Consider the following 12,843-nt stretch of genomic DNA (forward strand, 5'->3'; position numbering starts at 1 on the left):
TGAAACTTCTCACTGTCAGTCAGGTGTACAGAAGCAGCTGGCAACTGCACATGTACTGTATCTGAGGAAGCATGTGCTAGTCTATGGCTCTCCCTAGGTTGGCGGGGTGGGTGGAGCAATGACCAGGAAAGCTTGGCAGGGTAATTGTCAAAGTCCAATTGGGGAGAAAAAGGGGAGAAATCTGAGAAAAGAAACAAAAACAAACGAAGCTATAACAATATAATGCTGAAGCAGCAAGAACTTAATGAAGATGTAAAACAACAACAACAACAACAACTACAAAACCACTAATCATAATGGGACTATGACTGGACTATAGAAAGATGTCTGCTGCTTTATGTTTTGCCAAGTGGTGCCATCAAACCCATTTTGATCATGTTAGTATTGCAGCTTATTTTTTCATTGTCAACTGATCAAACTCATGTGTTTTGCCTTTCGTCCTGTCTGAATGTATGGTGCTCTATTCTTATTTCTATTCTATTTCTATTTTACTTTGTGGTATCCTTTAATGTGCTGCTCCATGTTTTATTATGCCTCCGCCGGTGAAGCCAGGCCGAAGGCATTATGGATCCGGGTTGTCCGTACGGACGGCCGTCCGTACGGATGTCCGTCCGTACGTCCGTACGGATGTTTGTTAACGCCATATCTGAGGAACGCCTGGACGGAATTTCATCAGATTCGCCTTAAACATTCACTTAGGCTCAAGGATGATCTGATTAGATTTTGGTGGTCAAAGGTCAAAGGTCAAGGTCACTATGACCTCTCGAACGCCATTTTCAAGCTTGTTAACGCCATATCTGAGGAACGCCTGGACGGAATTTCATCACATTCGCCTTAAACATTCACTTAGGCTCAAGGATGATCTGATTAGATTTTGGTGGTCAAAGGTCAAAGGTCAAGGTCACTGTGACCTCTCGAACGCCATTTTCAAGCTTGTTAACGCGATATCTGAGGAACGCCTGGACGGAATTTCATCAGATTCGCCTTAAACATTCACTTAGGCTCAAGGATGATCTGATTAGATTTTGGTGGTCAAAGGTCAAGGTCACTGTGACCTCTCGAACGCCATTTTCAAGCTTGTTAACGCGATATCTGAGGAACGCCTGGACGGAATTTCATCAGATTCGCCTTAAACATTCACTTAGGCTCAAGGATGATCTGATTAGATTTTGGTGGTCAAAGGTCAAAGGTCAAGGTCACTGTGACCTCTCGAACGCCATTTTCAAGCTTGTTAACGCGATATCTGAGGAACGCCTGGACGGAATTTCATCAGATTCGCCTTAAACATTCACTTAGGCTCAAGGATGATCTGATTAGATTTTGGTGGTCAAAGGTCAAAGGTCAAGGTCACTGTGACCTCTCGAACGCCATTTTCAAGCTTGTTAACGCCATATCTGAGGAACGCCTGGACGGAATTTAATCACATTCGCCTTAAACATTCACTTACGCTCAAGGATGATCTGATTAGATTTTGGTGGTCAAAGGTCAAGGTCACTGTGACCTCTCGAACGCCATTTTCAAGCTTGTTAACGCGATATCTGAGGAACGCCTGGACGGAATTTCATCAGATTCGCCTTAAACATTCACTTAGGCTCAAGGATGATCTGATTAGATTTTGGTGGTCAAAGGTCAAAGGTCAAGGTCACTGTGACCTCTCGAACGCCATTTTCAAGCTTGTTAACGCGATATCTGAGGAACGCCTGGACGGAATTTCATCAGATTCGCCTTAAACATTCACTTAGGCTCAAGGATGATCTGATTAGATTTTGGTGGTCAAAGGTCAAAGGTCAAGGTCACTGTGACCTCTCGAACGCCATTTTCAAGCTTGTTAACGCGATATCTGAGGAACGCCTGGACGGAATTTCATCAGATTCGCCTTAAACATTCACTTAGGCTCAAGGATGATCTGATTTGATTTTGGTGGTCAAAGGTCAAAGGTCAAGGTCACTGTGACCTCTCCAACGCCATTTTCAAGCTTGTTAACGCGATATCTGAGGAACGCCTGGATGGAATTTCATCAGATTCGCCTTAAACATTCACTTAGGCTCAAGGATGATCTGATTAGATTTTGGTGGTCAAATGTCAAAGGTCAAGGTCACTGTGACCTCTCGAACGCCATTTTCAAGCTTGTTAACGCGATATCTGAGGAATGCCTGGACGGAATTTCATCAGATTCACCTTAAACATTCACTTAGGCTCAAGGATGATCTGTTTAGATTTTGGTGGTCAAAGGTCAAAGGTCAAGGTCACTGTGACCTCTCAAACGCCATTTTCAAGCTTGTTAACGCGATATCTGAGGAACGCCTGGACGGAATTTCATCAGATTCGCCTTAAACATTCACTTAGGCTCAAGGATGAACTGATTCCATTTTGGTTATCAAAGGTCAAAGGTCAAGGTCACAGTGACCTAACAAATGCCATTTTCAAGCTCGGTAACGCCATATCTCAGTAACACATTGACTACATTTCTTCACATTTGGCTCAAATATCCAATTCTGCACAGAAACGCCTTGATGCAATTTCTTCCTATTTGGCTCCAACATCCACTTGGACTCAAGAATGAACTAATGGCGGAGGCATAAGTCCGCGTTGCGGTCGTTCTAGTTTAATATAAATTACACTAGAAAAAAATTCAAAAACAGAATAATGATAAACTGTTCGTGAAGGGTGTAAATAGTAGCTTGCTGGAATATTCAAATTTTAAGAGTTCCAAGTCCAGAGATACACAGCAAAACTTTGGGAGGAATACTTAATATGTTTTGCCTCAAATGTAGATTTGTGTGTTATTGATTATGATGAAAAGATCCAATAATACAATTACAAAAAGAAAAACCAGACCACTGTGTCTGCAGTGCAACATGTAATGTAATAATGTGACGCATTATTGAAACTCTTAAATGTAATCCAATTACTCTCCAATGTCCTCTTGGATTGCTCTGCCTACCAAATCCATTGAACATGAAGAGAAAAGAACAATTTACCCAATGACTACCTTTTAATTGAAATAGCCTCACTAGCATCATCTACATTCATGATTATCCATTATGACAAATGCAATCTGTGTGTGTGTGTGTGTGGTGTGTGTGTGTGTGTGTGTGTGTGTGTGTGTGTGTGTGTGTGTGTGTGTGTGTGTGTGTGTGTGTGTGTCAGTGTGTGTGTGTGTGTGTGTGTGTGTGTGTGTGTGTGTGTGTGTGTGTGTGTGCGTGCGTGTGTGTGTGTGTGTGTGGGGGGGGGGGGGGGGGGGGGTGTTACCTCCCAAAGTAATCTGTGTGTGTTGTCCTCTATGATTGTGTTCTGCTGTGTTTGACATTACAGTAAAACTCTGTTTTATGCTACTGTACTGTATATGACTTCTGCATATTAAACACAATTTCAATTGTATTATTTTGTTCAAAGGTACACACTACAGTAGAATGTTCAATTGGCAGGTGCTCACACAGACACACACACACACACACACACACACACACACACACACACACACACACACACACATACTGCATGAAAGATGAAACATAATTATCATGCAACTTGACATTTACACAAAGCAATTCAAAAATGTTCAAGTCTCGTGCAACGTGGTAGTTTGTTTCACTAAAAACAAGCAAGCTAGATTGGTAATGTTTCATCTGTCATATTGTTTTTCTGCTACAGTGGATTACTGTATCAAGCGAGGAGTGTCATTATAACTTGCATCTTTGTATCTCTCTCTCAATTCGGAAGTGTTGTATCAGGTTTTCGACTGCCACTGGCTGGCTACTTTCTTTCATTATGGCTGTCCCGGAGAATAGGAAGAGAGCCATCAGTGCATTAATAGCCTACTTATCAGCATTTTGATTGGCTGTTGCATGGAAAGTAGTTTCACAAAGTTGAGAGTTTTGCAACTGTTGCACTTGAGTTTCAGACAAGTTTCAAGTGCATTGAAGAGGACCATGCAAACCAATTGCAATTTAGTTTCACCTCAGTTTCAGCCATGTCCACACGGAGACGGAAGCGATTTTTTTTTTCCGTTTAAGAAAAGTTTTCCATAAACACGGAATCGTTTCAAGAAATGTGTGTATCCACATGAAACCACTGAAGCCGCTGTAGTATATATGCCAGGCCAGTTGTATTTGCGAGGGATATATATAGAGCAGCCCGAGTATGTCCGTTACACTCAGGGTTTACATTTCATTTCATTTCATTTTGTCCAATATTAAAATATTCCAGAATTGCATGTTGTATTAAAAATAAATATTACTTCTATCTAACATCTATCTAAAAACTTAGCGCCGCTAAGCCTTCTGGGAAATATCCAATGAAGGAAGGGGAGGGGTGGATGTGTGGAGCCCTGAGGATGTTGTACACACTGTTCTCCGTGTCCACTTGTTGCTGATGGTGGTAATAGAGGAGCATTATATTTTGCTGCAAGAGCCCTAACAGGCTCAGTAGCTGCTGTAGCACGAACGCTAGTGCACTGTTACTGTCACTGTTACCCAAGCCATTGTTGCTGGCGGAGAGAGGTGGGGCTATGGCGTCATCGGTTCAGGAAAGATGCATATGGGTTGTAAACACGGAAATGCAAGGGTGGCGTCTTCAGATTTATTCACTCTGGGACCCGGTTTCAAAAATTAGCATATACTCCCAGAACGCTGGTTCCGTCTGGACGAAACGTCTATATGACAAAAAACTTTAGCGGATACACCTAAACTCGTCTCCATGTGGACATGGCCTTATTAAAGTTGCATGAAAGTTTCACCATGTAAAGCCAGCATTAGATTATTATTGTTGGAGGGAAAGATGGAGAGAAAGAAGAATAGAGAGAGTGATTAATGTATGTATGTTGAGAGAGAGAGCGGGGGAGGAGGAGAGAATTAATTTGTCCAGCAAAGTGAGAGAAAGAGAGGGGAGACGGGCCATCATCAATTCACAACAAATTAGATGATCTCACGTTCTGGCTAATGTTATGAGGAGAGGGTTATGGTGAGGACACCTGTAAGAATCCATCATATCAATCAGCCTAAATCACACAGTGTGGCTGCAACAGAGTAGTGTCCCATCCCTGCTAATAAGATGCTGTAGATTTGCCCAAATGCAATTATTTTTTTAAGGTGTTTATTGGTTTTCATTAAAGACAGGATATACATCTCACATCAACGATAACCAGACCATAATGGAAGAACAAAAAACAGAGACGGGGGTGCTCTTTACACTTCGTGAAAGTTTCAGGCCGATCGCACATAAAATGGCATAGCTGTGGCCGAACACAATTCTACTCACTCACTCACTCACTCACTCACTCACTCACTCACAGAAACTTCTCATTCTTATAAGATAAAATAAGCCATATCATCAGTCATTTATGATGAATTTGAGTGTGCCCTGGAGGCTTTGGAGACCTATAGTAGTAGAAGACTGAGAGCAGGTCACGTGGAGGCTGGGTTTACCCAGGTTAGTAGAAGACATATAGTAGTTCCTGGGGTTTTTTCACCAACAGGGAGTTCTCAGTGGAGAGCTCTGTTGAAACAACAAATTCATCTAGATGTGCTTAAGAGGAGTCTCTTGTTTTTTTTCCTGTTGTTTTATTTATAAAAACTAAACAGAATGGCTACAACAGTTACCTGAAAAAAGCAGCTATGTGTAAATTAATGTGTAAATTTACCGTATCTTAAATGACAATGAATCCTATCTGAGAAAAACAAATGATTCGTCTAATCTGTGTGATTGAAGGGAGAGATGATCAGAGGGGCTGAGTTTTTACCACCATCATTGTTACAGGGACCAAAGAATGGGTAAAGTTTCTCAGTGAAGGTGCAGCCAGTATAGGAGTAGATAAGAGCTGCAGCATCTACATCATAAAAGGAGACCACACCTTCCTCATAATCCACAAACACCCCCACCTTCTGAGGCTCCGTCTTCAGAGAGAGACGGACAGCAGAAGCGTTGTACTAATTTCCATTCCTCAGCAATACAGTCCAGACGCCGTCCTTTGGGTTCAGTGTGATTTTTCCCTTCCTGTTGATCGACCCTCTGGCCACTCCTAAATCCCATTTAGTCTTCCCTTTAACCTGAACCTCATAGTAAAACTTTCCTGAAGAGAAGCTCTGCTTTCCTAAGACACCCATACAAAGAGAAAATCTCTCTGGGTTGTTTGGGAGATTCTTCTCTACACCATGTTTGACTTGTTTTCCATCATCAGAGAGGATGAGAGAGGGAGATACTGTATCAGGATCCAGAGTCACATGCACTGCATACTGCTGGACCCTCATCAGCTCATCACCACACAGCTTCTCCATCTCTCTCCTGAGTGTCTCCTCCAGCTGAGCCACAGCTCTCCTCACAGTCCCCTCATATGATGAGTGGACAGTGACCTCTGTCCAGTCCTTGGTGTGTGGAGGAGTGTTCAGGGATGTGAAGCTTTGGAGGAGGTGGAGGTGGTCTTCAGTGCATGAGAGCTGCTCTAGTTCAGTGCTTTTCTTCATCAGCTCAGAGATTTCCTGTTCCAGCTCTTTGATGAAGCCTTCGGCCTGTTTCTCTGTTGTTTTCTGCTTCTCTTCAATTGTCTCAATGAGCTCAGCCTGGCCTCTCTGCACAGACTGCATCAGAGCAGTGAAGACCTGCACACTGTCTGCTATCTCTCTGTCTGTATCTTCCTTACTGAGCTCTACTGAGTATTTGATCTCCTGAATCTTTAGTTGTCTCTCCTGGATCTTCTGCTGAATTTCAGCCCCTGTCTTCCCAAGCTCAGTCTTCTTTCCGTCATATTCTTCTGTCAGAGGGACAACGTGATGTAACTTGTGGTCTGACTCAGTGCAGAGCAGACACACACACATCTGGTCCGTCTTACAGAACAGCTGGAGCGGTCCATCATGCTCTTTACACATTCTGCCTTCCAGGTTCTCCACAGGATCGATCAGCTTGTGTGTTTTGAGGCTTTTGATTCTCTGATGAGGCTCCAGGTGAGTGTCACAGTAGGAGGCCAGACACACCAGGCAGGACTTCAGGGCCTTCAGTTTGGGCCCAGTGCAGACGTCACAGGGAAATTCTCCTGGTTTGGCACATTGTTGGTCTCGGCAGCTGCTGACTTTCATCTGAGCTGACTTCCTGAACTGAGCAGCCATCTCAGATATGAAAGTATTGACATGCAGCTCAGGTCTTGTGTTAAAAAGCTTTTTACACAAGGGACACTGGCACGGGGCATTAATATCCCAGTGCTGAGTGATACAGCTTTTGCAAAAGTTGTGTCCGCATGGTATGGCGACGGGATCAGTGAACACATCCAGACAGAGCACATAAACTGCTCTTCAGAGAGGAGACAGCTGGCAGCAGACATATCGAGACACTGAGACCTAAAGTGTGAAATAACAATACTGTAACATCATTCTTGAATATTTAAATTGAAACATATCAAAGTTATATTATTGGAATATTATCAAAAGTCATTGTGAGTTACCGGTATGTAGTTAATGCACTTTGCTGAAAATGTCATTTGACAAGTAAGCTATCAGCGCAAAATGAAAACAGGGAAACTTCCCATTTGGATATAGCTCAATTATGTATGACTGCTCTCATTTTAACCAGTAAATATTATCTGCTGTACTCACTTGTGTATGTCTCTTAAGACTCTGATGTATTGTTGAGGAAGGCCTGATGCACTTAGGTTTATTTTTCTTTTGAGAGAAAGACAGCTCTGACTTCTCGACTGCAGCAGTGCTGTTGCTCTGAATTACTTTTAGTTTCACTTCAGGAATGTGCCGTTCAAACACTCCAGTCTCTCCAGTGTTGCTCCGCATCTTACTGCAGTTAAAAGGTAGTTAATGTTTTGTAAAAAAGAAAAATTGGTCTGCTGTATAAATGTCACTCTTCCTCTGCAGTTGTTCATATGAATTTATAACCCCCCCGCCCCAAACAAATCATACATCAACTCAAAATTGTGAAATGCTTCAACTGTAAAAAATAAAAAAAGGGGAAAGAAAGAAAGAAATCTCAGTTCTATAAATATGAACAGGATTGTAACCCACAGCTTGCAGGTACAATCCTCATTTACAATTATGTATCACCATTAATTTACTATATCTATAAAGCAAAGAAACTGTTTGTGTTACTGTATGTGAGCATATATATAGGTCTATATTATATGCTATATGTATTCAAACATGAGTGGAATTATCATGCAAAGATTTCCTGTCATAACGTTGTTGCTGACCACATGGGCTTATAACCGGGAAGTCTCATGCATCGCTGATGGGTGGATTTCTTTCTTTTCTTCTTTCCGTTTTACTGGACGACTGAAACAATTTGTAATTTTTTAGCATTTTTCTCAACAGTTTCTCCAACTGTTTTGGTAGACCGACATCATGAAAGTGAGGGGGAAGGATTCATTTGAATTGGAGGCAATAAAAAAGGCACTTAACAATTAGCACTTGTGGGGCGTTAAGCAGCCCAATATCCACCAGATGCGATACGGCTCCGGTAGGCTCCGGCTGCCAGAACAGACTTACGCCCATGTAATCTTGTCAGCTGCAAGCAGATCTGGCAAAAATAGAGCAGATGTGTATTCTTGCTGGATCCGGGTGTGAGGCTTTAGAGTGGGATTGTGATGTTGCATTTGGCAATTTTGTGTTAGAAGCAAAAAGTAACATTTTAGGACTTCACTAGCCAGAAATCCTGTTAGGTGACATCAGTAAAATGCTTTATACCAAAGTGATGAGTGAATTATTGAACAAAGCACAGGCCCACACATGTAGACACACACACGCGCACGCGCGCGCACACACACGTCTTCAATTGGAAGGTTAAAGTTTCAACTATAGGCCTACACATCTGGAACCAGTCCATTGTGTGTGTGTGTGTGTGTGTGTGTGTGTGTGTGTGTGTTTAAGGGTATGGGTTACAAAGCAGGTCTGACAGAATAGTTGGTGGATGAGATGTTTATTTACACAGGCGCACATGCGCGCGCGTGCGCACACACGCACGCACACACACACACACACACACACACACACACACGCACGCACACACACACACACACACACACACACACACACACACACACACACACACACTCACATTTGTAAAGTCAGTGCATTCAGTTCCATCTACATGACTTTATAATTACAGGTTACATCACATCCAGGTTACATTGACAGGTAGGCAGCATTCTGGTTTGACATCATTACATTTGAGTGCTGTCTGTGACACACATCCACACAGACACATGAGCATGCACATACAGGCACACTCAGACGTGCTGCAGGCACAGGAACACACATACAAGCACGTATGTGGGAACGTGTTTGTGAGAAAAATATATACACACCTGCACACGTGTATAAATGTATATACACAGGAAAAAAGCACTGGCGCGCGCGCGCGCACACACACACACACACACACACACACACACATTCCGTGTCATGGATCCCACTGCTTTTCTTGTTAAGACCCACCCTCTACTCTGTCTCTGATTGGGTTAGGTTTAGGCATGAGGAGTGATAACTGGTTAAAGGTGCTTTTTTGTGTAAGACATGATTTCCCTTACAGTACCTCTTTGTTTATGAAGTACTTGGCGTGCTATATAAACATCATGGAAGTCTCAAAAGACATGGTCCGCAGATAAAGCCACACCAGCCATGTAAGGCAAAAATATTTTTTGATGTGAAAAAGTGTGAATAACAAAGAAATTTGATTTATGTGATTTTCTTTGCATACATTAATAAATAGGTAATAAGTAGGTAAATGGAAAAAAAATCTGTTTTGGGTTCAGCTCGACTTTAAAGAATCACGAGACATGTTTTAAACAGTTAGAAAATAGCATGCAATGGGGCCTGTAAGATTAGGGTAAGCATATCAGGGTAAGCCAATCATAGGCAGAGTAGGCAGTGCGATCCATAATAACGTACAAAGACCACACACTTAACATCCACAGGAAGCAGTAATACATTGTCATAAACATTGATGAGAACATTGTTGTGTTGAGCACACAACCAATGACAGACCAACCATGGCAATAAGCTTTGTTCTCAGAAAAACAATACCCATACAATACAGCCAGTGCTTTCTCTCTCTCTCACACACACACACGCATGCACACACGCACGCACACGCACACGCACACGCACACGCACACGCACACGCACACGCACACACACACACACACACACACACACACACACACACACACACAATACCCAGACACACACAATACCCAGACACTTTCAATTAAATAGAGGCTTAAGGTCTTTGCACACATGGTCCATTTGTTTTTGTGTGCATTTTGTTAATCCGTCATCTGAAAACACAGCTCGCAAAAAGCTATTGACGGATGCGAAAAACGCAGAAAATCGAACCTGTTCTGAAAATTTGAATGACGGACGGAGGTTTCGGAGTCAGTGCGTAAACATGAGTGACACAACATGAGGTCGTATTTATATTAAAACGTGCGACAAATTCGGACGAAAAATACAGACTTGGTGTGCAAAAGCCTTTACAGTCCAAAAACTTGCCCTGATGTTCATTGCATAACATTTCCAATATGCAGATGATTGCATCCTCTTACTACAATGTTTCTTTTCTGTAATTAGCAACAGATAGTATGTGATGGGATTTTTATTCCCCGGCAATCTTTTTGAAAGTGTCATCTTTCCATGTATGTTGCATTTTAGAGCCCAACTCTTCAAAATGAAACTGAATACCTGCTGCAATTTAAAAACCGTGCAACTCCAACATTTGTGTTGTTGGAAATGAACGTCCCTTTATGTGCTGAGAGATTTAGGACTCAGATCTGAAGTAGTCAAGGTGTGCTTCATTCTTCTGGCCATACAGTAGATCCCTACTTCAATTGGTTAAAATCAGGAGAAAATGACGTACTGTTTTGCAGGAAACTCAGAGGCTTCTGAGATCAGTGACTTAAGTTGGAATTGACATCATTGTAATGTAATAATGTGTTACATTGGCGACGTCAGCTTGTCATAACACAATCTGACGCCTACGAATGATCTCAAGATCATTCAATATATCTAACAGAGTATAGAGGGTCTAGTCTGTAAAACGTATTTTGTCCTTGCCTGGTCACCTTTACAAAATACCATCATTCTGCTCTCATTTTGTGTCATCATTAATTTAGCTAGTAGAGAGGGTGTCACTTTTTTCAAATATTGGAAAAGACCATTTGGAATGAAACTTCTCATTTTAAGACAATCTAATTTAGTTGAGTTATGGCGGCCAATAGCAAGTTTTCATGATACTATGTTCCCTGTATTGATTTGTCAACTTTGCCCCAACCCATACCTGTTCTATTAAAACACTGTCTATCAGTGCCTTTAACATACTGTATAACTCTCCGTTTAAACTGAAAACACCATGAGAAAACAACAAAACCTACACTGATACGCAAATTATACAAGAACATACACTTAAAAATTAAATTAGAGGCACACGTTTTCAAGTTTTGAATGTATGAGTTAACTGCCGTCTATCAAGATCTTAAAAACAAAATAACATTACATACAGCATAGCATACATATGTATAAATAAAATGTGTTTACATCCATAGATAACTTTTTCTGTCTTTTGTCCATCTCGTTCTGTGTCTGTCTTCACTCATCCTGATTAAAGTGCTGAATATCTCCAGAACTTTACAGAATAGCGTGTTTTCGACCACGTGATTCAGATGACGTCTGAGGGGCAGCTCTCCCAGAGCTACTATGGAGAATGGAGGAAAGCGAGTATGCAAGAGGTTGGATGCCGCTCCACCCTGCAGGTATCACCAGAAGATTGCAAAACATATATATATGATCCTACAATGAGGAGAAGCTGTTTTTCCAGCAACTTGTCTGATTTTGCTAATGCTTTCCTATGTAGCTGCTGCTGGTTGCCCACCAGCATGATCACAAGCCAATGGTTAATGGTCTCGCCCCGGTCGCCATCTTTAAGTGACGTCACCTGAAAACAAGCTGTTGTATTCTCTCTCTCCAGGCTTCTTGGCCTTTGACCTTTCCAGTGGGGACGTGGTGAGGGTGAGAGGTCATCAGAACAAACCATAGGCTAAGGTCAAGGGTTAAGATGCGCAGAGGTGATGGATAACTGTTATTTAAAATCCTCCACGGCAGCACTTGAAAGGATTATAGGTTGGGAGCTGAGAGAGTGACAGAGATCGATGAGAAGATCCATGATCACCCAAGAGTTCACAGAGGAGAGTCACACCCCATTCAGATACTGTATCCAAGGCTTCCTCTCCTCTGGCATTAACATGCATCTCGTGTCCAAATATCTAAATGTGATTTAGGATTAGGGTTAGGATTAGGGTTAGGGTTAGGGTTAGGTAAACGCCTCGTCCTGCTTGTTCCCCATCCACCTGTATCCTGACAATCCATCTTTGACAAGTGTGTTACTATCTGAACTGCATGATGCCAGTTTGGGTTGTATGTTTGTATGTAGTTACTTTACGTAGATTGAAGAATAACACTTAATATGGTCGAATTGTATGTGTTTTGCTATTATTGTTTGTGTATTTGCTATACAATTTGACACATGTATGTAAAATCGATCTAAGCATCTCTGAACTGAAAACAGTGATGTCTCACTCTGTCCACCAGTCCGAGGCCCCAGGAAGTGTTTGTGGAGCAGCAGCTGAATTGGCAGGAATTGTTTACTTAGTACTTCTGCAATGATCTGCGTGGGGGGCTGGACCGCAGGTCACTCTTCCATTCTTCAATCTACGAGCTGTCACCCACCCAGGTGGAGAGATCAATGTCTTGAGCAAGTTGCACTGCGTCCCCATCACCTATATGCGGTTCTCCTCTCCAGACTCTACAAGCACAACCATTTGTTCCACCCAGATTCAGTCAAGTTTGGCTATTAATG

The 12,843-nt window shown here is 42.2% G+C and overlaps 1 pseudogene across 1 annotated transcript; it reads right to left on the minus strand.

Annotated features, from left to right (window-relative positions):
* Positions 1-5,690: 5,690 nt before the first annotated feature.
* Positions 5,691-7,312, minus strand: LOC310773173 (E3 ubiquitin-protein ligase TRIM21-like; annotated as a pseudogene). Its single transcript has one exon. The product of its transcript is annotated as an E3 ubiquitin-protein ligase TRIM21-like (transcript).
* Between the last annotated feature and the right edge of the window lie 5,531 nt (positions 7,313-12,843).

Source organism: Poromitra crassiceps (assembly GCF_964638095.1).
Source record: "Poromitra crassiceps genome assembly, chromosome: 3".
NCBI lineage: Eukaryota > Metazoa > Chordata > Actinopteri > Beryciformes > Melamphaidae > Poromitra > Poromitra crassiceps.